At 44.5% G+C, this 23,100-nt stretch overlaps 1 protein-coding gene across 2 annotated transcripts in view; it reads left to right on the top strand.

The window, feature by feature from the left end:
• RAI1 (retinoic acid induced 1) overlaps window positions 1-23,100 on the top strand; it is a 130,737-nt gene that overhangs the window by 39,045 nt on the left and 68,592 nt on the right. The window contains exon 2 of one of the 2 annotated variants that reach the window (XM_073648492.1): window positions 11,445-11,640. The exons of the other annotated variant lie outside the window; for it this stretch is intronic. The gene's annotated coding sequence lies outside the window, so the exon portion shown is untranslated. The remainder of the gene's footprint in view (window positions 1-11,444; window positions 11,641-23,100) is intronic. 2 annotated transcript variants of the gene reach the window in all.

Below are 23,100 nucleotides of genomic sequence, written 5' to 3'. Positions count from 1 at the left end.
TTATAACTTTGCCTGCAGTCCTATGTAAATGCACAAATAACACTTTACAATATCACAATTAGGAGTGGTATGTTTACTAGCAGTCCTGAGGTTAAATCTTCCCATGGGGAATGTGATGTAAAATAGGAGCAGGGTTGAGAAGATCAGTGAGGCCTCAGCCCCGTCCCCCCAATGCAAAATCTCTGTGGGTGGGCCTGCTGGATATAAAGAGGAAGGGTCCGGGGGGCCGCATTGGGGTATGGCCGATATGAAAGGAAATCACGGCAGACGTGTGGGATGTTATATTTTATGTGTGGCACATAGCCCTAAAAAAAGAAATCACAGAATCCCGCAGGCGCAGGAAAGGTCACAGTTAATTGGGGAAGCAGATATACTGCACTGGGTGGGGGCACAGTCGCTGGAATAAAAGATGTCTTTTTCTGTTAACAGTTCTATTCCTTGTTACCGACGCTACGACATATCACTTACTGATCTCTGGGGCGGTTCGACATCAGAGATCCCTACAGATTCTAAAAATAAAGGGGTCATAAAGTGCTGCACCCCCTACTAAGGTTTCCCTGAAGAACGACATTCTTTACAAGGAGCTATAACCGGTGCCGTCAGTTCAGCACTGCGGTGCCGTCGGTTCAGCACTGCGGTGCCGTCGGTTCAGCACTGCGGTGCCGTCGGTTCAGCACTGCTTTGCCGTCGGTTCAGCACTGCGGTGCCGTCATTCTCAGGATCGGTATGATCGAATAATGTCTTTTTCTACCATCATGGCACACCCTTTTAATGGAGCCATTATTGTATACCCCTTTAAAGGAGTTGTCCTTTTTTTGGGGGGGAGGGGTTTCATCTGCAGGTAAGCAGATCACTGGGACCACGGATAGTCAGCTGTAACATCTTTCTCAATCTAGTAGTAAGTGTTCAGTTTCTCCACAGCTCCTCCGCAGGGCAAATGAGGTATTACACAATTCTCACTGAGATCACTGGGGTCCCTATGTAAAACCCAGTCGTAGGGTCCTCCAGAAGAAGTAGTTGCTTTCTACTATTATCTAGGGGACTGTCCTCCTATTAATTAGAAATTATTTGTAAAAATGTGTTTTATAAACTAGACTATCCCTTTAAGAAAGTGTTTTTTTTTTTTTTTTTAAATGTCTTTTGCTGCTGGTAGCGATTTTAGGTATGAGACCCTGATACTCATTCGTTAGAAACTAAGGATTATTGATCAATTTATATTACTTAAAAATATGGTATACCCCTTTAAAGAAGCCAAAATGATATACCCCTTAAAGGAGTTATCCATTTTTTTTTTTTTTTTTTTTTTACCATCTGAGTTATTTGATAACTGACATCTGAGCTGTAACCTTTAAGAGAAGCTGATAATAGGTGTTCCGTTTTGTCACAGCTCCCCCAGAGGGGAAATGATGTATTGCATCTGAAATTACTGATCTCTCCGTAAAATGCAGTTTTGCATGAGATGTCCTTTGTAGTTGCTTACTGCTAGCTGTATGGAAGGAGAAAGACATGGTTGGTTGTAATAACTTTGGGTTTTAATTGCATCACCTCAATCTCCCCGCATGTTATAAATGTGTCTTTGGTGCAGGGGCCACGCGGCGGCCTCAGACGTGTCTCGGTGGCCTTCTGGAGAAGGCCGGCTCTGTCATTGAGAGTCATGTGCGGGAAGGGACAAGGCTACATCTGCAGGCAGATCCGGCACACGACGCTTTCCTCTACCACCCAGCGAATGGAAATCAATTGTGTGGACTCTGCTCTGATCTTACAGCCCTGGAAGCATCGTGGGGGGCACCGAACCAAAATATCCACCCCCCACCATCTATTATTTCACCATCAGTCGCCTGGCATTGGATGCACTTATACTGTACATCTCTCTGCAGAACCTTCCTGCTCAGTAAGTGAGATACTCGGAGAATTTCCCCAGAGGGTCATGAAGCTGGAACGTAATAGGGACAGCAGACAGAGCGGGACCGCGGTGTAAGAAGGCACTTACCGGGCGCACGTCGTGTCACATCAAGAGATTCATCGTCAGATCCTTCCTCCTGGTGCCCTAAACCGGTATAAGGTGTTACTGCTAAGTGACTTACATCTTGAACTGAATTTCCCCTTTAAAACTGCGTTAAAGGGGGTGTCCACTTTTGGACATAATTTTGACCCTGAGTTAGATCTTTATACTCAAGAGCTGCACTCACTATTCTGCTGGTGCAGTCACTGTGTAGAAAACAGCAAAAAGGCAATGGTACTCACCAGCCAAGAGTTCAAGAAAAATGCACACCAGGACACAGCCGACCGCTTTTGTAAGAAGGAGGTAACACAGGTGCGGAATGCTGATGAACAATCACTCTCATTCCCTCTCACTGGAGGAGCGATTGCCTAGCATTAAAGCTGCACAAGATGAAACTTGCAATAGGGTGCAATTCACACACTTGCAGCACCGTGCCTGGTCAGCTTCCTATTACACTCCCCTCCTATTCGGTTAGGCCGGATGCCCGCCACCCTATCCGTGCATCGCAGAGGTGCAAAGCCCCCATTCACAAGGTCACCATTAATGGGCCTGGCCGTTCCCTGGCAGATAAAAAAGTGCAAAAATATCATATTAGGTATTAGTTGATATTTTGGCCAAAATACGTAAAAAGCTTGCAACCCAAACGTCAAGGGTCCTCACGATTTTGCGAGTCCCTACTCTATCATTAAAAACAAACCGCATAGCCAGAATAATAAACAGAATTAAAAAAAAAAAAAAAAATCTGTTTATTGTTCTGGCTATGCTGTTTGCAGTCACTGTGTACATACTTTACATTACTTATCCTGAGTTACATCCTGTATTATACTCCAGAGCTGCACTCACTATTCTGCTGGTGCAGTCACTGTGTACATACATTACATTACTGATCCTGAGTTACATCCTGTATTATCCTCCAGAGCTGCACTCACTATTCTGCTGGTGCAGTCACTGTGTACATACTTTACATTACTTATCCTGAGTTACATCCTGTATTATACTCCAGAGCTGCACTCACTATTCTGCTGGTGCAGTCACTGTGTACATACATTACATTACTGATCCTGAGTTACCTCCTGTATTATACCCCAGAGCTGCACTCACTATTCTGCTTGTGCAGTCACTGTGTACATACATTACATTACTGATCCTGTACTGATCCTGAGTTACATCCTGTATTATCCTCCAGAGCTGCACTCACTATTCTGCTGGTGCAGTCACTGTGTACATACTTTACATTACTTATCCTGAGTTACATCCTGTATTATACTCCAGAGCTGCACTCACTATTCTGCTGGTGCAGTCACTGTGTACATACATTACATTACTGATCCTGAGTTACCTCTTGTATTATACCCCAGAGCTGCACTCACTATTCTGCTTGTGCAGTCGCTGTGTACATACATTACATTACTGATCCTGTACTGATCCTGAGTTACATCCTGTATTATACTCCAGAGCTGCACTCACTGTTCTGCTAGTGCAGTCACTGTGTACATACATTACATTACTGATCCTGTATCATACTCCAGAGCTGCACTCACTATTCTGCTGTTTGCAGTCACTGTGTACATATTTTACATTACTTATCCTGAGTTACATCCTGTATTATACTCCAGAGCTGCACTCACTATTCTGCTGGTGCAGTCACTGTGTACATACATTACATTACTGATCCTGAGTTACATCCTGTATTATACTCCAGAGCTGCACTCACTATTCTGCTGGTGCAGTCACTGTGTACATACATTACATTACTGATCCTGTATTATACTCCAGAGCTGCACTCACTATTCTGCTGTTTGCAGTCACTGTGTACAGACTTTACATTACTGATCCTGAGTTACATCCTGTATTATACTCGAGAGCTGCACTCACTATTCTGCTGTTTGCAGTCACTGTGTACATACTTTACATTACTTATCCTGAGTTACATCCTGTATTATACTCCAGAGCTGCACTCACTATTCTGCTGGTGCAGTCACTGTGTACATACATTACTGATCCTGAGATACATCCTGTATTATACTCCAGAGCTGCACTCACTATTCTGCTGGTGCAGTCTCTGTGTACATACATTACTGATCCTGTACTGATCCTGAGTCACATCCTGTATTATACTCCAGAGCCGCACTCACTATACTGTTGGTGCAGTCACTGTGTACATACATTACTGATCCGGAGTTACATCCTGTATTATACTCCAGAGCTGCGCTCACTATTCTGCTGGTGCAGTCACTGTGTACATAAATTACTGATCCTGAGTTACATCCTGTATTATACTCCAGAGCTGCACTCACTATTCTGCTGGTGCAGTGACTGTGTACATACATTACATTACTGATCCTGAGTTACATTCTGTATTATACACCAGAGCTGCACTCACTATTCTGCTGGTGCAGTCACTGTGTACATACATTACTGATCCTGAGTTGCATCCTGTATTATACTCCAGAGCTGCACTCACTATTCTGCTTGTGCAGTCACTGTGTACATACATTACATTACTGATCCTGTACTGATCCTGAGTTACATCCTGTATTATCCTCCAGAGCTGCACTCACTATTCTGCTGGTGCAGTCACTGTGTACATACTTTACATTACTTATCCTGAGTTACATCCTGTATTATACTCCAGAGCTGCACTCACTATTCTGCTGGTGCAGTCACTGTGTACATACATTACATTACTGATCCTGAGTTACCTCCTGTATTATACCCCAGAGCTGCACTCACTATTCTGCTTGTGCAGTCGCTGTGTACATACATTACATTACTGATCCTGTACTGATCCTGAGTTACATCCTGTATTATACTCCAGAGCTGCACTCACTATTCTGCTAGTGCAGTCACTGTGTACATACATTACATTACTGATCCTGTATCATACTCCAGAGCTGCACTCACTATTCTGCTGTTTGCAGTCACTGTGTACATACTTTACATTACTTATCCTGAGTTACATCCTGTATTATACTCCAGAGCTGCACTCACTATTCTGCTGGTGCAGTCACTGTGTACATACATTACATTACTGATCCTGAGTTACATCCTGTATTATACTCCAGAGCTGCACTCACTATTCTGCTGGTGCAGTCACTGTGTACATACATTACATTACTGATCCTGTATTATACTCCAGAGCTGAACTCAATATTCTGCTGTTTGCAGTCACTGTGTACAGACTTTACATTACTGATCCTGAGTTACATCCTGTATTATACTCGAGAGCTGCACTCACTATTCTGCTGTTTGCAGTCACTGTGTACATACTTTACATTACTTATCCTGAGTTACATCCTGTATTATACACCAGAGCTGCACTCACTATTCTGCTGGTGCAGTCACTGTGTACATACATTACTGATCCTGAGATACATCCTGTATTATACTCCAGAGCTGCACTCACTATTCTGCTGGTGCAGTCTCTGTGTACATACATTAGTGATCCTGTACTGATCCTGAGTCACATCCTGTATTATACTCCAGAGCCGCACTCACTATTCTGTTGGTGCAGTCACTGTGTACATACATTACATTACTGATCCGGAGTTACATCCTGTATTATACTCCAGAGCTGCGCTCACTATTCTGCTGGTGCAGTCACTGTGTACATAAATTACTGATCCTGAGTTACATCCTGTATTATACTCCAGAGCTGCACTCACTATTCTGCTGGTGCAGTCACTGTGCACATACATTACATTACTGATCCTGTGTTACATCCTGTATTATACTCCAGAGCTGCACTCACTATTCTGCTGGTGCAGTCACTGTGTACATACATTACATTACTGACCCTGAGTTACATCCTGTATTATAGTCCAGAGCTGCGCTCACTATTCTGCTGGTGCAGTCACTGTGTACACACATTACTGATCCTGAGTTACATCCTGTATTATACTCCAGAGCTGCACTCACTATTCTGCTGGTGCAGTCACTGTGTACATACATTACATTACTGACCCTGAGTTACATCCTGTATTATAGTCCAGAGCTGCGCTCACTATTCTGCTGGTGCAGTCACTGTGTACACACATTACTGATCCTGAGTTACATCCTGTATTATACTCCAGAGCTGCGCTCACTATTCTGCTGGTGCAGTCACTGTGTACATACATTACATTACTGATCCTGTACTGATCCTGAGTTACATTCTGTATTATACACCAGAGCTGCACTCACTATTCTGCTGGTGCAGTCACTGTGTACATACATTACTGATCCTGAGTTGCATCCTGTATTATACTCCAGAGCTGCACTCACTATTCTGCTGGTGCAGTCACTGTGTACATACATTACATTACTGATCCTGAGTTACATTCTGTATTATACACCAGAGCTGCACTCACTATTCTGCTGGTGCAGTCACTGTGTACATACATTACATTACTGACCCTGAGTTACATCCTGTATTATAGTCCAGAGCTGCGCTCACTATTCTGCTGGTGCAGTCACTGTGTACACACATTACTGATCCTGAGTTACATCCTGTATTATACTCCAGAGCTGCGCTCACTATTCTGCTGGTGCAGTCACTGTGTACATACATTACATTACTGATCCTGTACTGATCCTGAGTTACATCCTGTATTATACTCCAGAGCTGCACTCACTATTCTGTTGGTGCAGTCACTGTGTACATACATTACATTACTGATCCTGAGTTACATCCTGTATTATACTCCAGAGCTGCACTCACTATTCTGCTGGTGCAGTCACTGTGTACATACATTACATTACTGATCCTGAGTTACATCCTGTATTATACTCCAGAGCTGCACTCACTATTCTGCTGGTGCAGTCACTGTGTACATACAGTACATTACATTACTGATCCTGAGTTACCTCCTGTATTATACTCCAGAGCTGCACTCACTATTCTGCTGGTGCAGTCACTGTGTACATACATTACATTACTGATCCTGAGTTACCTCCTGTATTATACCCCAGAGCTGTACTCACTATTCTGCTGGTGCAGTCACTGTGTACATACATTACATTACTGATCCTGAGTTACATCCTGTATTATACTCCAGAGCTGCACTCACTATTCTGCTTGTGCAGTCACTGTGTACATACATTACATTACTGATCCTGAGTTACATCCTGTATTATACTCCAGAGCTGCACTCACTATTCTGCTGGTGCAGTCACTGTGTACATACAGTACATTACATTACTGATCCTGAGTTACCTCCTGTATTATACTCCAGAGCTGCACTCACTATTCTGCTGATGCAGTCACTGTGTACATACAGTACATTACATTACTGATCCTGAGTTACCTCCTGTATTATACTCCAGAGCTGCACTCACTATTCTGCTGGTGCAGTCACTGTGTACATACATTACATTACTGATCCTGAGTTACCTCCTGTATTATACCCCAGAGCTGTACTCACTATTCTGCTGGTGCAGTCACTGTGTACATACATTACATTACTGATCCTGAGTTACATCCTGTATTATACTCCAGAGCTGCACTCACTATTCTACTGGTGCAGTCACTGTGTACATACATTACATTACTGATCCTGAGTTACCTCCTGTATTATAACCCAGAGCTGCACTCACTATTCTGCTGGTGGAGTGACTAAGTAGATTCACTATAGATAAACTGTTATTGGTGTATCTGATGACAAACCTGTTGACTGTTCCCAGAATATATCCCTTCTCTACTTGGCAGTTTCATTGACATCTCCTGCAGACATATAATTCATGTTCCTTTTTATGGTGACGGATGTAGAGGAGGTTGTCGGCTCCACCCCTCTATGAGGACTTTATAGATTTTTCCACTATATATTATTCTCTATTCAATTTTTCTATATAGAAGTAGTCTTTAACCCCTCAAGTACCAGTCGCAGAATACTGTGCCTTTTATGATGAATTGTGTGATTTCAGGTGCTTCTGCCTCCGTAATTTTCCTGAAATTGCCCTATATTTCCGCCATACTGCTCGTGTCGGCGTCGGCCCTTTAATTCGCTGCTGAGAATAGCGGCTGCATTTGGGTCCATCATCTCGGCAGCTCGTCTAATGATGTGTAGTTTCTAACTGTCCTTGAATCCGCAGCCTCACACTGAGCCATTGAAGTAAAGCAGCCGGCTATAGAGCGCGCTGATAAAAAGCGGTGTCATTAAAACGGAATATATGTATGGGGCGGGAGGGAGAGGGGACAGCCGGATTCTTCGTAGACAATACTGTATACTACTTCCTCTGCTTCTTATATACCAAAATCTCCCAAAATATTACATAAACCTCATAAGTGGCTGTTCATCCTGATCTACCTGGTTCATGAACAAAATGGCAGCTCTGCAGTCAAGACTGACACATGGAGCAATTACTGATAAATAGCAGAATGATTGGATACCCCTACATAACTGGGCAGATATGTACACCCTTCAGGATCTGAGGAAAGATGGGTGACATAAAAAGTCTACTCACCACTGTTAAAATGCCATGTTTTTGTCACGTAAAAAAAATCATTCCAAGAAGAATCATTTCCGAACTTTTTCCATCTTTAATTTCACCCATAATCTGTACAAATCCATTGAGAAACAAAGTGAAATATTTTTGAGGGAAAAATAAAACTAAAATAATGTTGTTGCATAAGTGTGAACACCCTCCTATAACTGTGATCAGAAGTAGACAATCACGTTTACCCTGATGTTACATAGTAGTCAGTGTGCGGTCGCCATCACTTACAGCGATTTTGAAGGATTTTCCATAGAAGGATTTTCCTGACATTTTCTCAGTTGTATTCTACAGCAAAATCCATGGTCTGTAAACAGCTGACAACACAGCAAAGGGATCTCATTGGTGAAAAATTTCAGTTAGGAAAAGGGTGTAAAATGTTTTTGAAGGCATTAGATCTTCCATGGAGTAATGTGAAGACATCATCAAGAAGTGGCTTCAATTTGGCAGAACAGTGACATCACCTAAAACTGGACTTCCCTCAAAAATTTATGAAAAGACAAGGAAATTGGTCCAGGAGGCTTCCAAGAGGCCAACAGCAACATTAAAGGAGCTGCAGGATTTTCTGGTTTTGCACTGGATGTGACAATAATCTCCTATATTTTTCATATATCCAGCCTGTGGGGGTCGCAGGGGGTGTGAGCAACACAGAAGGCTTTTCGAACAGCGAAAAGCATCCAAACCCAGCTATGGTTTGCCAAAACCTCCATCAAGTCTGCCAAAAGCATGTGGGGAACGTGTGGTGTCTGATGAGACCAAAGGGGACATTTTTGACCATAATTCCAAAAGGTGCAAAGCCAACACCACACAGTGAGGCATGGCGGAGACAACATTGTACTTTGTGGCTGTTTTTCGGCAGCTAGAACTGGGGCTTTCGTCAAGGAGGAGGGAACAATGAACAGTTCCAAATATCATACAATTTTGTAACAAAACATTCAAGCTTTTGCTAAAAACCTGAAGATGACGAGGAATTTCACCTTTTAGAATAGCAATGCCCCTAAGCGACCTCCAAATCAGCAAGAGAATATGGCATCTCCAGAAGAAGGTCAGAGTTTTGGAATGGCCCAGCAAGAGCCCAGACCTAAATGCAAGTGACAATCTGTGGTTGACCTGAAGAGGGCGCTGTATACAGGAGATGCCCCCATGATCTAACAGATATGGAGCTACTGTAAGGAAGAGGGGGCTAAGATCGCCAAATCTAGACTACGACCCAAAAGACTGAGAGCTTTCAGAAAATCAAAGGGGACTTCAACAAAGTATTAGTTTAAGGGTGTGCAGATTTATGCAACCACATTATTGTTTATTTTTATTTTACCACCCAAAAGATGGGTGTGTACAGATTATGGGTGACAGTAAAATTGGAAAAAGTTCTGAAATGATTGTTCTTAGTAGGATTTTTTTTATATGACCTGGCATTTTATCAGGGGTATGTAGACTTTTTTTTTTTTTTTAAATCCACTGTATACCTGGCATTTTATGACGGGGGAGTTAGGAGAGGGGCTTGAAGCTGCACTAATTCTCAGATTGGATTGAATTTATTTTTAATCACAGCGCTCAGCGTATATCTGTAATAGGAAAGTGCTCGGGGCGTTCACAAAGGATCCTCTGATCTGGAGTCTCTTTGGTGTCTCCTCTAATCACAGACAGTCACACCTGGTGACAGAGCCGAGGACTTGTACTTGGCTCTGCTGTCATTTTAATGAGTGGATGCATTTGGGAATTCTCCCTCCCACCCCTCCCTATGGAGGCGACCCCCTTTGAGGGAGATCTCAGAAATTTCTTAAAGGGACCTCACCCTGAGTTCACAATTATTACTGCAATTTTGCCCCCTTAAAAGTAGTGTCCTTTGGAATTCCCCCATTCAAAAAATTTGGGAGCAGATCCAGTGGTCACCTCACCAACTTATACGGCACATCCTTATCCTTGGTATTATGCTGCATAACTAGGAACCATGAAAAAATAGGTGACAACCTTGTGGGGAGTCAAAAAAGAAGCCATATTGGATGCAATTTTTGGAATAAAATTTTTGGAAAAGCAAAAATTAACAAAAAATGTGATCAAGGGGCAAAATCGTTGAGTTTGTGGTGCATGTTTTTGCCCTCACCCCACTGGTCACAGTGCCCTTTGGATATTTTCTCCTCATGGTCTACCCCCACACACCTTCCTGTAGGTCATCTTGGAATTTTGTTGTTCCCTTTAATGCAGTATCTTTTTAGAAAAGGGGTCAAATCACCCCGACCCCCAATCCAAAAGATCTGAGAAGGGACCCAGTGGTCAAACCACTGCCGAGAAACAGTATGTAATGGCATATGACCAGTAATATGACTACCTTTTGATTTTTTTAATTACCAATTTTTGAGGGAATTTTTTATTTTTGGGGTCATGGGGCAAATATTTGGGTTTGGGGCCCATGTCTTTTTGCCTTGATCCCACCGGCTCCTTGGATATTGTCTGCCCATGGTCACCCCCGCACGTTCCTATAGGTGACCTTGGAAGAGTTAATGACTGATAGAATTTCGGATGTTTTATTGATGGAGCCAGGGAATAGAATCTGGATGAGAGCACTAGAAGTCGAGCTGGTTCACCCCCCGCCCGTCCGCCCGCCGCCCTCTCCTCAATCTTCTTCTGCCTCCTGAGGATAGCAAGCAAAGAGCAGAGCTCTCCTTCTCTCCCTGACCCTTCTGGTTGGCATTTCGGGTTCCTTTGCTTTCTATTCCTGGCACAAGCAGGCGAGCCACACGCTCATCCGCACAAACGCAGCACACGAAAGGCGAAAAAGGAGGGGGCATGCCACCTACTCCCCAAACAAAGGCTGCCGTGCCAGCAGCATCTCGGCACATCCAGAGCCCCCCGACCTGATGTCTCAATAGACACTGTCAATGACCCCCTCCTCTCGCCCCAACCCCGCGCTCTCCTCCCCACTATGCTGTCTACTCTCACACCCCTCCTACTTCTGCCTCTACATTTTCAGGCTGGATGCTACAGCGGCCGTTCCTAATTACCTCTTATCCCCAGTGGTTTGTGAATAATCACCGCTGAGAAGCATTGAAGGGTTGCTGCTGAGGAGGATGAAAAATATGAATTGTGCCATTTTTCACGTCTAAGGGACATAACCTGGTCACCGCGCTGGAGCGGAGGAGAGATTAGAAGCTGAGGAGACATCTCAGGTACCTTTCTCCATTTTGGGGAAGTGGGGGGCTATTTTAATTCTAGGGGGGGAGGTGTGGAAAGGGGGTCGGCGTTCTTCGGAGTTGACTTTGTAAACAATGCGGAGGTTGGCTTGGTGGTCCACGGTTGGAGAGCAGACCTCATGACTTGAAGGATGACCATGGACATGAAGGTTCTTATCCTATTCTTCTCCTCTTGTGATTGTGGACCAGTCCTGGAGGTGACACCTGGAACTTCCCACATGTCCTTGTTTGTAAACCGTGGGCACTCGATGGTGGCACCACGCACCTTCTTGATCCTACGTGATATTGACATATGGGGTTTTCATATAGTTCTGGCAATAACAGATTGGCTCGTTACAGTTCAGGGTTTTTTTTTTTGCTAAAAAGTGATCGCCCGGAGTAATTATTCTGCATGCAAGGGCATTAAACCCCTTCTATGGTGAGGGTCATTGGAAATGATTTGATGCCAGTGCTGAACTGGTCTCCATTTCTATGGTGGTAGAGGGGCTTGGACAAATAGGAACCCGATACGACATGTCGGATTCACTGCAGTGGTCCCCGACATGGGAGAAAATACCTATCTACCTTGTCCCTGGCAGATCATGAGTTAAATTTTGCAAGCCATTAGGATGGCATCCATCATGGGGACTTCTCCTGTTAACTCTTACGTGGCCAGCGCTGGGAAAGGTAGAGGGGGGGGGGGGGAATGCTGTCCCTTTTTTACGGCTTGATTGACACCATTAAAATAAATTGCACCTGCCTAAATCCCTCATGTCCCCGGATGATATAGGAACCACTTAACGTGTCACCGGGACATGACATCACTCTCTGTGGTGCGGTCACATAACATTTTTTTTTTTCGGATATAGAACTCTTCAATTATATACCCTTTTAACCCATTCCCTCCCCTCATCGATCTGAGATTTAGAGTTCTTTCCAACGCATTTTGATGGGATGACCCGAAATGCGTTGTGTTGTGTAGTTGGCCAGAAATGCATTTGATTTTGTATCTTGTATTCCACTATCGCTGTCAGACATCCCAACACCAAATTGACTTGAAGCTTCATATCCCCCCCCCCTCTCTGCAATATATGTATTGCTCTGATTCCATAAAAAAAAATGGCTTGTTTATGCTGCAGTGGGGGAGAGACCTTTACATAGAAGGGGTTAAATCCCCAGTAGTTGCATTACATTTATAGGATGGACAACCGTAGCTGTTCACAGCCCTTGATCCCGGGAGATTAGTATCTCATCTTCACATTGCTGACACATAAAGGACTAAAGTTTCTATAGATTGTCCATTATCAGCATTCCTCCTCAAAGTCCTGTACCCTAGCAAGCGATCATGGTGCCAACAATCTGTCCAGATGGTGGCACATGGGCCATATGTCAGTGCCCCGGGCATTTTTATGGCACTTTTAATATTGCATGCCCCCATCGTTCCCCAATCTCATCCTTGCTTGGCATGAAGCTAGACACTGTCATTCCGGCGTGCACCTGCTAATTGCACCCATCATTGTTCTTCTCTCGCTTTTTGCCCATGACTTTACCATATTGGGATCCCGTGCCTACCCTAAACCTATAAAAATATATTATAGAATCGCTTAAAAAGCAACTTCCAAAAATAACTTTGCATTTGCTACTAGAAAAAAAAAATAGCACAGATGGCTTCAGGGAAAATTGTATTCCCAGTTGGTTAGAAGACTGCAAACTGGAAACCTTTCACAGGCTACAAAATACTACGTCAACGAATGCTTTTCCAATCTTTTATAGGTCCAATGTTAGGCACGGATTAAATTAATAATATACCTGCATAGTGGCCATGGCTCTATTTTACCTAATTCAGTGATTCATATCTCCTGAATAGAATTTTATGATAACTTTCTGTCTGCACCCACCACTAGGGGGAGCTCCCTGTATACAGAGATACATGATACGATTCTGTCTGTCGTCACCACTAGGGGGAGCTCTCTGTATACAGAGATACATGATAAGATTCTGTCTGCAGCCACCACTAGGGGGAGCTCCCTGTATACAGAGATACATGATAAGATTCTGTCTGCAGCCACCACTAGGGGGAGCTCCCTGTATACAGAGATACATGATAAGATCCTGTCTGCAGCCACCACTAGGGGGAGCTCCCTGTATACAGAGATACATGATAAGATTCTGTCTGTAGCCACCACTAGGGGGAGCTCCCTGTATACAGAGATACATGATAAGATTCTGTCTGCAGTCACCACTAGGGGGAGCTCCCTGTATACAGAGATACATGATAAGATTCTGTCTGTAGCCACCACTAGGGGGAGCTCCCTGTATACAGAGATACATGATAAGATCCTGTGTGCAGTCACCACTAGGGGGAGCTCCCTGTATACAGAGATAGATGATTAAGATTCTGTCTGCAGCCACCACTAGGGGGAGCTCCCTGTATAGAGAGATATATACTAAGATTCTGTCTGCAGCCATCACTAGGGGCAGCTCTCTGTATACAGAGATACATGATAACATCCTGTCTGCAGCTACCACTAGGGGGAGCTCTCTGTATACAGAGATACATGATAACATCCTGTCTGTAGCCACCATTACGGGGAACTCCTTGCATACAGAAATGCGTAAGATTCTGTCTGTCTGCTGCCACCATTAGGGGGAGCTCTCTGTATACAGATTTATTATTGCATTCTATGCACAAACTGTCTGCATTAAGCTCCCTCTAGTGATGGCTGCAGGTATAGAAAATGTTTTCTTGTTGACATATCTATACACGGGGTGGAATTGTCATTTCAGCATTCCCTTTAGTCAGCTGACAATTATTACTGATTACTACTTCTCATATCATAATCATATAAAGATGTATACATTCTTAAAGGGGGACTCCAACTTGGTCTGAAAACTGAGCTTTGGGTAAAGTTACTAGAGTTATTCTGTCTTCGGATTTTGGCTTTTACCATGGGGCTTTTTTTATTCCTAGTGGGAGCTTGTATTTTAGATGAAACTCTATGGTAGCCCGTAGTTGACAACTTTAGAAAATTGGTCTCGCCAAACTTTTTAAAGCACAAACACGCCCCCTTTTTTTGCAGACCACACCCCTGTAAATATGTGTCTATATACAAGGACTGAGTCTGATGATGAAGACATTCTGTACAAGCTCCTTTCCGGGAGGTTTCGGGAGACTTCTACGGTGCCCGGGAGGTTTGCCAACTCATCCGGGAGGTCTCCTCTTTTCCTGGGAGCTTCCCAGATGCAAAAAATATGTGGTAGCCAGGAATAGCTGGACAGAGGATCTGACGGGAGAGGACGACTCAAGGTCTTTAGTTTACTGGTAATTAAAATAAGAATAATTTTTGGAGGGAAAAGCTCTTTAAGAGCAAAACCTAAGTGGTGCGTCATGCCAGGCGGACGGGAAGACACTTCGTAGAGCGCTGCCAGCAGCACTTCAGTGTTCAGAAAAGCAGAATCCCTTTTCCTGACTGCTATTACCTCTGGTGGCCAAGGATATCATCGAAATGATCCACGCATTAATTAAAAATTATTAGATCTTGATTGAGCCGCTCCTGCATCACTGCCGCACAGAAGAAGATGGCGAGATGGGAAGCTAAAGCTTTAAAAATCTAGGGAAAAATTGTGCAAAGAATTCTAACATTTCAAAAATGTTCAATTTTCGTCCCTTTTTTTGTTTTTGGCCTTTTTCGAGAAATTAATGGTTCTCGATTTGTCTCCTCTCGGACTATAACTCCTACGACAACACATTACGAGGCGTCTGGTGGCTCCTCCAGTCCTCCTGGCGGCTTGCCCTGACATTATAACACCGGCGGATGCTTCTTACTGCTGTTCCGGTCATAAAGGCAGAATACTCAGCTCTGCAGAACGTGGCTCCATTAATCCCCAGCCCCTGCACAGAGCCGCAGATCTGCAGCAAAAAAAAAAAGAGGCCTTGTTGTCTGGAGAAGGTCAATCCTGCAAGTTTAGAAGGGGCTGGCCGGTGGAGTGGGCAATAGGGGCCTTCAGTTTTTTTGTTTATGGTTTGGATAAAAGCTGAGAGAGAGAGTGGCATTGCCCGTGCTGCCACAATAGGCTGCCCATCTGGGGTACTGATATTTCACACAAGGGTTGCGGATTGGCATTCGATTGGTAGCGCCAGGTATCAGGTCGGGTTTCTCCAACCTTTGGTGCCCAAGTTTAGAGGGGGCCAGGCCGGTGGAGCGGGCAGTAGGAATCTTCAGTTTTTTTGTTTTTGCTTTGGATAAAAGCTGAAAGAGAGAGTGGCACTGCACGTGCTGTCACAAAAAAAAAGAGAGCACCAGAAATAGACTGCCCATCTGGGGTACTGACATTTCACACCAGGGGTGCGGATTGGCATCTAATTAGTGGCACCAGATATCAGGTCGGGTTTCTCCAGCCTCTGGAGCCCAAGGTTACAGGGGTGCTGGCCGGTGGAGCGGGCAGTAGGAATCTTCAGTTTTTTTGTTTTTGCTTTGGATAAAAGCTGAGAGAGAGTGGCACTGCCTGTGCTGCTGCCACAATAGACTGCCCATCTAGGGTACTGATATTTCACAAAAGGTGTGATGATTGGCATCCGATTAGAAGTGCCAGGTATCAGGTCGGGTTTCTCCAACCTCTGGAGCCTAAGTTTAGAGGAGGCTGGCCGGTGGAGCTGCACTAGAGGTCTTCGGTTTTTTTGTTTTTGCTTTACATAAAAGCTGAGAGAGAGGGTGGCACTGCCCGTGCTGCCACAGTACCCCGCCCATCTGGGGTACTGACATTTCACACAAGGGTTGCCGATTGGTAGCGCCAGGTGTCAGGTCTTCTTTCTCCAACCTCTGGTGCCCAAATACCACCACTGACTTCTGCGAGAACTCATAGACTGGTTAGATCATGTGATATCGGTGGTGGACCCAATGGCACTGAAGGACATGGCTGGTACTGGACAGGTGGCATCGATGGGTACCAAATACCCCAGTTGTGGTTCTACTTGAGGTTTTGGGGTATAAAAAGGATCTGATATCATTACAAGGCCTATAGGTTTGTGAATCAGGCTGCCCAGGATGAACAGAGCTAATGATGTACGATTCTTAGAAAAGACTGGCACAGACAGAACAGCAGAAAGAAAGTGGGCGCCGTAATGGCTGCCATTAGCGGCGGTCGCCCAGCGTCTGTTACCCATGTAGCAGATCTACATAACTCAGGGGCTGATATTTCCAGGTCATTAATTTGATTTCCAGATCACATCAATAATAGATTGTACGGCAATAAATCACACAATTATACAATCGTGACCTTTATTTTCTGACATTTATATAATGGCGCTGCCCATGCCATCATCATATTTTAGCTGCACCCACACCTAATACATGACCTGTCAGGCTTGCGCTCCTGGCAAAACATGGGGCTGGATTTACAACGGGTGCCGATACACCCCGCTCTATGGGGGGCAGCCATTGACCCCTGTCTGGGTGTCGCATGGTGGGCAGACTCCTCACTGACTATAAGTCTATGTCTCCACTTATATATCAACCCAAAATCTAGTGATGAAGTCACAGTCAGACTCCCGGAAAGCGCAGTGACCTCTGATATGAAATCTAAGATGGTGGCCATGTTGATCATCACCCAGCTTTCCCAAGAAAATATGTAACCCATAGGAATCAAATCTGCCTAGTGTGGTAGCAATATACCTCCTACTGTTATATCATCGAATAACCAGGCAGATTTACCATTCAGGACCCGTGGATAGCTGGGGGACATCCAATGTGGAAACTGAAATTCTGCCACCCAGCTTTTCCAGGAAAAGATGGAACTGATAGACATCTGCGGAGTATATTAGAGAGTATAATTGTCACCGTATTGGTTACCATTCAGGAGTCAAGGAAGGTTTTTTAGATTATAGAAAATTGGTTGTCACACAGAATTCTAGAAAAGTTGGGTGAACTCTAGGGAAGCTGCAATGGTAGCCATAGGTGTTGTCAGGACTCTAGGAAAGATTTGATGATGGCTCTATTAATTGCCATTCAGGACTCTCAGAAAGCTTTAATGATGGCTTCATTTATTGCCATTCAGGACTCTAGGAAAGCTTTCATGGTGGCTCTATTGATTGCCATTCAGGACTCTCAGAAAGCTTTAATGATTGCTTTATTTATTGCCATTCAGGACTCTCAGAAAGCCTTTATAGTGGCTAAATTGATTGCCATTCAGGATTTTCTGAAAGCTTTGGCGGTTGTATTGAGTGCCATTCAGGACTCTAGGAAAGCTTTCATGGTGGCTCTATTGATTGCCATTCAGGACTCTAGGAAAGCTTTCATGGTGGCTCTATTGATTGCCATTCAAGACTCTCAGAAAGCTTTTATGATGGCTATATTGATTGCCAGTCACCACTCTCAGAAAGCTTTGGCGGCTTTATTGAGTGCCATTCAGGACTCTCGGAAAGCCTTTATAGTGGCTAAATTGATTTCCATTCAGGATTCTCAGAAAGCTTTGGCGGCTTTATTGAGTGCCATTCAGGACTCTCAGAAAGCATTGATGGTGGCTATATTGATTGCCACTCAGAACCCAAGAAAAGCTGGGCAGATTATAGAAAAGCTGTAATGTCAGCCATACTGGTGGCCACTCAGGACAATAAAAGAGCTGCGTAAATTCTAAAAAAGCTGCAATGGCCATCCCGTCACTCAGGATACACGGAAAGTTTGGTGAAAACTTTAATGGTGGCCAAATTGGTTGTCACTCGGCACTCTAAAAAAAGCTGGGTAGACTATAGGAAATCTGCATGGAGGCCATATTGGTTGTCAGTTAGAAGAGCTGGGTGAATTCTAAGAAAGCTGCGATGGTCATCGCTCAGGATATTTGGTGAGCAAGCAGAAAGCTTTAATTAATGGACATAATGGTTGTCAGAACTCTAAGAAAACTGGATAGACTGTAGAAAGACAGCAATGGCGGCCATATTGGTTGTCCGTACTCTAGTAAACTGGATTATCTCTGGATAAACTGCATTGGCGGCCATATTAGTTGTCACTTAGGACTCTAGAAAGCTGGATTATCTATGGGAAAGCTGCATTGGCGGCCATATTGGTTGTCACCCAGCTTTCCCACTATAAGATATACACCAATTACAGTGCAGAACGGTTCTAGGACTCCTATTACCTTTTAGGTAATTTTTGTAGAGTGAGTGGATTTTACTGTGAAGTTCAAGGTTTTCTCCATTTCTGTGATGTTCTCAAGGTTAGAATGACCCATGCGGTGTCTTGGCCCCGACAATGGAGTCTGGATGATGGCGGCGTATTATTCATGGGGTGACCATCATCACAGGAGCGGTATGTTATATAATTGGGTGGGGGGGGCGCGTTTTTTTTTTTTTTTTGTTCTGATGGAGGCTTAGATCAGTGGTGAAGTGCTCATCAGCTTCTTCACAGGACATGCTGGAATTTATAGTTCCACAAGTCATCAGGTACTGATGGCCATATACGATACAGCTGTCTTCTTCTCAGGGCTCAGCATATGTCCGCAGCACCACTGAGCCTCCTTTTTTGGGGGATTTATAGTTCTGCAGTGCTGGGATTTGTAGTTCCACAGGAAGCCATAAACATGGCCTCCATCTTTCCTTCTCTGCATTGTGATGACTGGATAACTGGCAACAAGCAGGGAGAAGGAGAATATAGAAATCATTAGATGACGGATTAGGCGGGTACCAGGTTCTTAAAAGGATTGTGTCTGAATCCTCTATTGATCAGGCTGATGAGGGCAGGTGGACGGGGGAGCGATCCAGAGGACGCCTGGGTCAGGACTCATTATTCCACCCAGAGGAAGGAGAAACAAGTTCAAAGCATCGCCTTGCTTAGCTGCACTGTCACGTCGCTGATAAATATCTCGCCAGGAAGGTGCTCCAGCAAACTTTGCACGTTCATTTCCATGGCGCTCTGTCATTAGAAGGCAGAAATACAGCAATCCTTTAAGGGAACAGTCAACAAACGGAAGATTTGTTGCAGAAATTTCCACTGGGCCCCTAACAGTAATAATGCCCCCATCCTGTACCCCATGCTATAACAATGTCCCCCATCCTGGACCCCATGCTATAACAGTGCCCCCCCATCCTGGACCCCATGCTATAACAATGTCCCCCATCCTGGACCCCATGGTATAACAATGTCCCCCATCCTGGACCCCATGCTATAACAGTGCCCCCCCATCCTGGACCCCATGCTATAACAGTGTCCCCCATCCTGTACCCCATGCTATAACAGTGCCCCCCCATCCTGGACCCCATGCTATAACAATGTCCCCCATCCTGGACCCCATGCTATAACAATGTCCCCCCTCCTGGACCCCATGCTATAACAATGTCCCCCCTCCTGGACCCCATGCTATAACAATGTCCCCCCTCCTGGACCCCATGCTATAACAATGTCCCCCATCCTGGACCCCATGCTATAACAATGTCCCCCATCCTGGACCCCATGCTATAACAATGTCCCCCATCCTGGACCCCATGCTATAACAATGTCCCCCATCCTGGACCCCATGCTATAATAATGCCCCCCATCATGTATCCCTTGCTATAACAATGCCCCCCATCATGTACCCCATGCTATAACAATGCCCCCCATCATGTACCCCATGCTATAACAATGCCCCCCATCATGTACCCCATGCTATAACAATGCCCCCCATCATGTACCCCATGCTATAACAATGTCCTGGGCTCCTTCCTGGTATAATGTTACTAATCATGTAATAATCTCCCCCGTCTTGGGCTTTTTATTTAATAATGTCCCCTATCTTGGGCCTCTTCCTATAATAATGTCCTTCATCCTGGGCAACTTCCAGTAATAAGGCTCCCCATCCTGGACCCCATGCTATAACAATGTCCCCCATCCTGGACCCCATGCTATAACAATGTTCCACATGCTATAACAATGTCCCCCATCCTGGACCCCATGTGATAACAATGTCCCCCATCCTGGATCCCATGCTATCACAATGTTCCCCATGCTATAATAATGTCCCCCATCCTGGACCCCATTCTATTAACAATGTCTCCCATCCTGGGCCCCTTTCTGGTATAATGTTACCCATCATGTAATAATGTCCCGTCCCCCCCGTCTTGGGCCTTTAATTTAATAATGTCCCCCATCTTGGGGCCCTTCCTATTATAATGTCCTTCATCCTGGGCAACTTCCAGTAATAATGTCCCATCCTGGCCCCTTCCATTAGCAATGTCCTCCCTCATAGACCCTTCCAGTAACGATGCCCCCCATCCAGGACCCCTTGCTATAACAATGTTCCCCATTTTGAGCCCCTTCCTGGTATAATGTTACCCATCATTTAATAATTTCTCCCGTCTTGGGCCTTTTACTTAATCATGTCCCCTATCTTGGGCCCCTTCCTACAATAATGGCCTTCATCCTGGGCAACATCCAGTAATATTGTCTCACCCTGGCTCTTTCCAGTAACAATGTCCCCCGTCCTGGGGGCTTCCAGTAATAATGCCCCCCATCTTGTGCTGCATCCTATAAAAGTGTCTCCCATCCTCAGCCCCTTCCTGGTATAATGTTCTCCATTTCTCCATTGCTTGGAGCTTGGAGAAATCTAAGTGCTACGCTGCCAGTACAACCCCTTCAGATGAACTGATTTTGTATATACGCATGAGATCAGCATCCCTATGGTCTTTTTTTCCTTTTTTATGATCCCAGACGAGCCCCCAGTTTTTCAATTTTGATGCAATTGAGCCAAGCAGCAAAGATATTTCCTCTCCTCATTTACTAATGTTTCACAAATAAGATCAACATTACTAGATAAATAACACCGATATTTAGAGAATACAAGCCATTAAATCATGATAAATTTTTATTGGAAAAGTACACAAACAAGGTTAAAAACATATAGAAAAAAATGGGACACCACAGGTAAAAAACGGAGGACACCCAAAAGATATATATTAATCCATAATGGAAGACTTGCTACTATGTAGATTAGTCTCAAGAGCGCATATGTAGGTTTAAACAGCAAGATATAAGTACATGAGTGACATACAGTAAGGCTGTTAAGTAAAGACAATAAGTAAGCCAAATATGTTAATCTACGTACATAAATAGTAAATTCAACATATCTATAAGACAGTGATTACCAACATAGTTCCAAGACTGCTGCAAGTTACTAAGGGAGTCCCACCGCACCCCTGGACGAAGCTTTCTTTGCAAAACGCGCGTCGGGTTATTACTTGATAAATGCAGCATTTTGGTTTAAAAAGGCAAATTTTCATCTAAATTGTACCCATCACCAAATTGTTATGGGAGAATGGAAAGTTCCTCTAAGCAGTATTAGAGATTAGTACCTTCTTTCCTTCTGTACCTGTAGAGATGGTGAAGGGAGTCCCTTGCAATATTACATATAAGACTGTCACCTGTGGAATAAATAAAGTATGATGGGTCCCTGGTGCAAAATTTGTACCTGAGCCCCCACCTGCATGTTTGTCAGATGCCTTCTAGCGTTCTAGATCCTATAAAGTCGTGTGTTCATCCCCATGGAATAATGTCCCCCTATCCTGTGCCTCTTCCAGGAATAATGCCCCCCTATCCTGGGCCTCTTCCGGGAATAATGTCCCCCATCCTGGCCCTTTCCAGTAATATTGCCCCCCATCCTGGGCCCCTTCCTGGTATAATGTTATCCATCATGTAATAATGTCCTCCATCTTGGGCCTTTTATTTAATATGTCCCATATCCTGGGCCCCTTCCTATAATAATGTCCTTCATCCTGGGCAACTTCCAGTAATAATGTCCTATCCTGGACCCTTCCAGTAATAATGTCCCCGTCCTGGGCTCTTCCAGTAATAATTCCCCCCATTTTGGGCTCAATCCTATAAAAATGTCTCCCATCCTGGGCCCCTTCCTAGTATAATGTCCCCATCATAGGCCCCTTCCTGGTATAATGTCCCCCATTTTCGTACAATGCCCCCTGTCATGGGCCCCTTCCTTGTGGAATGCCCACCCATCCTAGGTGCCTTTTGTTCTTCTTCAGCACATTTTAAAAATAAACTAATGATTATTCTTACTATCTCGTGCTTTGACGACGTGCAGCGTCCTCCTCTATAGCTGGCAACCGATTTCAGTGTGCCAACAAGGGCAGCGTGTGATGTCACTGCCATTCGCCACCTGTCACAGGCAAACCAACGTCAGCTGCCAGCCTCTGATTGGCCAGCAGCTTGCATTGTAGTGCAGGGAGCCAATGGGTCCCTGCACTGCAATACATTTCATCTGAATGTGCGTCTGAGGGTGCACATCCAGATGAATTGGCGCACGGACCCTCTGTATAAGAGTCTGCTGAGATGGCTGTCAGACAAAATATCTATCTGCCGACAGGCATCTAATTTGTATGGCCGGCCTAATGGCCTCCGTAAACATTAGTCCAAAGTTGTACTAAATAGACGATTTCTACCAAATCATCGTTGAATAGTTTTTAGGTGACAAGTGATC

This window comes from Phyllobates terribilis, unplaced genomic scaffold (assembly GCF_046119375.1).
Source record: "Phyllobates terribilis strain yellow unplaced genomic scaffold, ASM4611937v1 Scaffold_9__5_contigs__length_417890890, whole genome shotgun sequence".
In the NCBI taxonomy this organism is placed as follows: domain Eukaryota; kingdom Metazoa; phylum Chordata; class Amphibia; order Anura; family Dendrobatidae; genus Phyllobates; species Phyllobates terribilis.
This window is presented reverse-complemented; position numbering and strand designations above follow the sequence as displayed.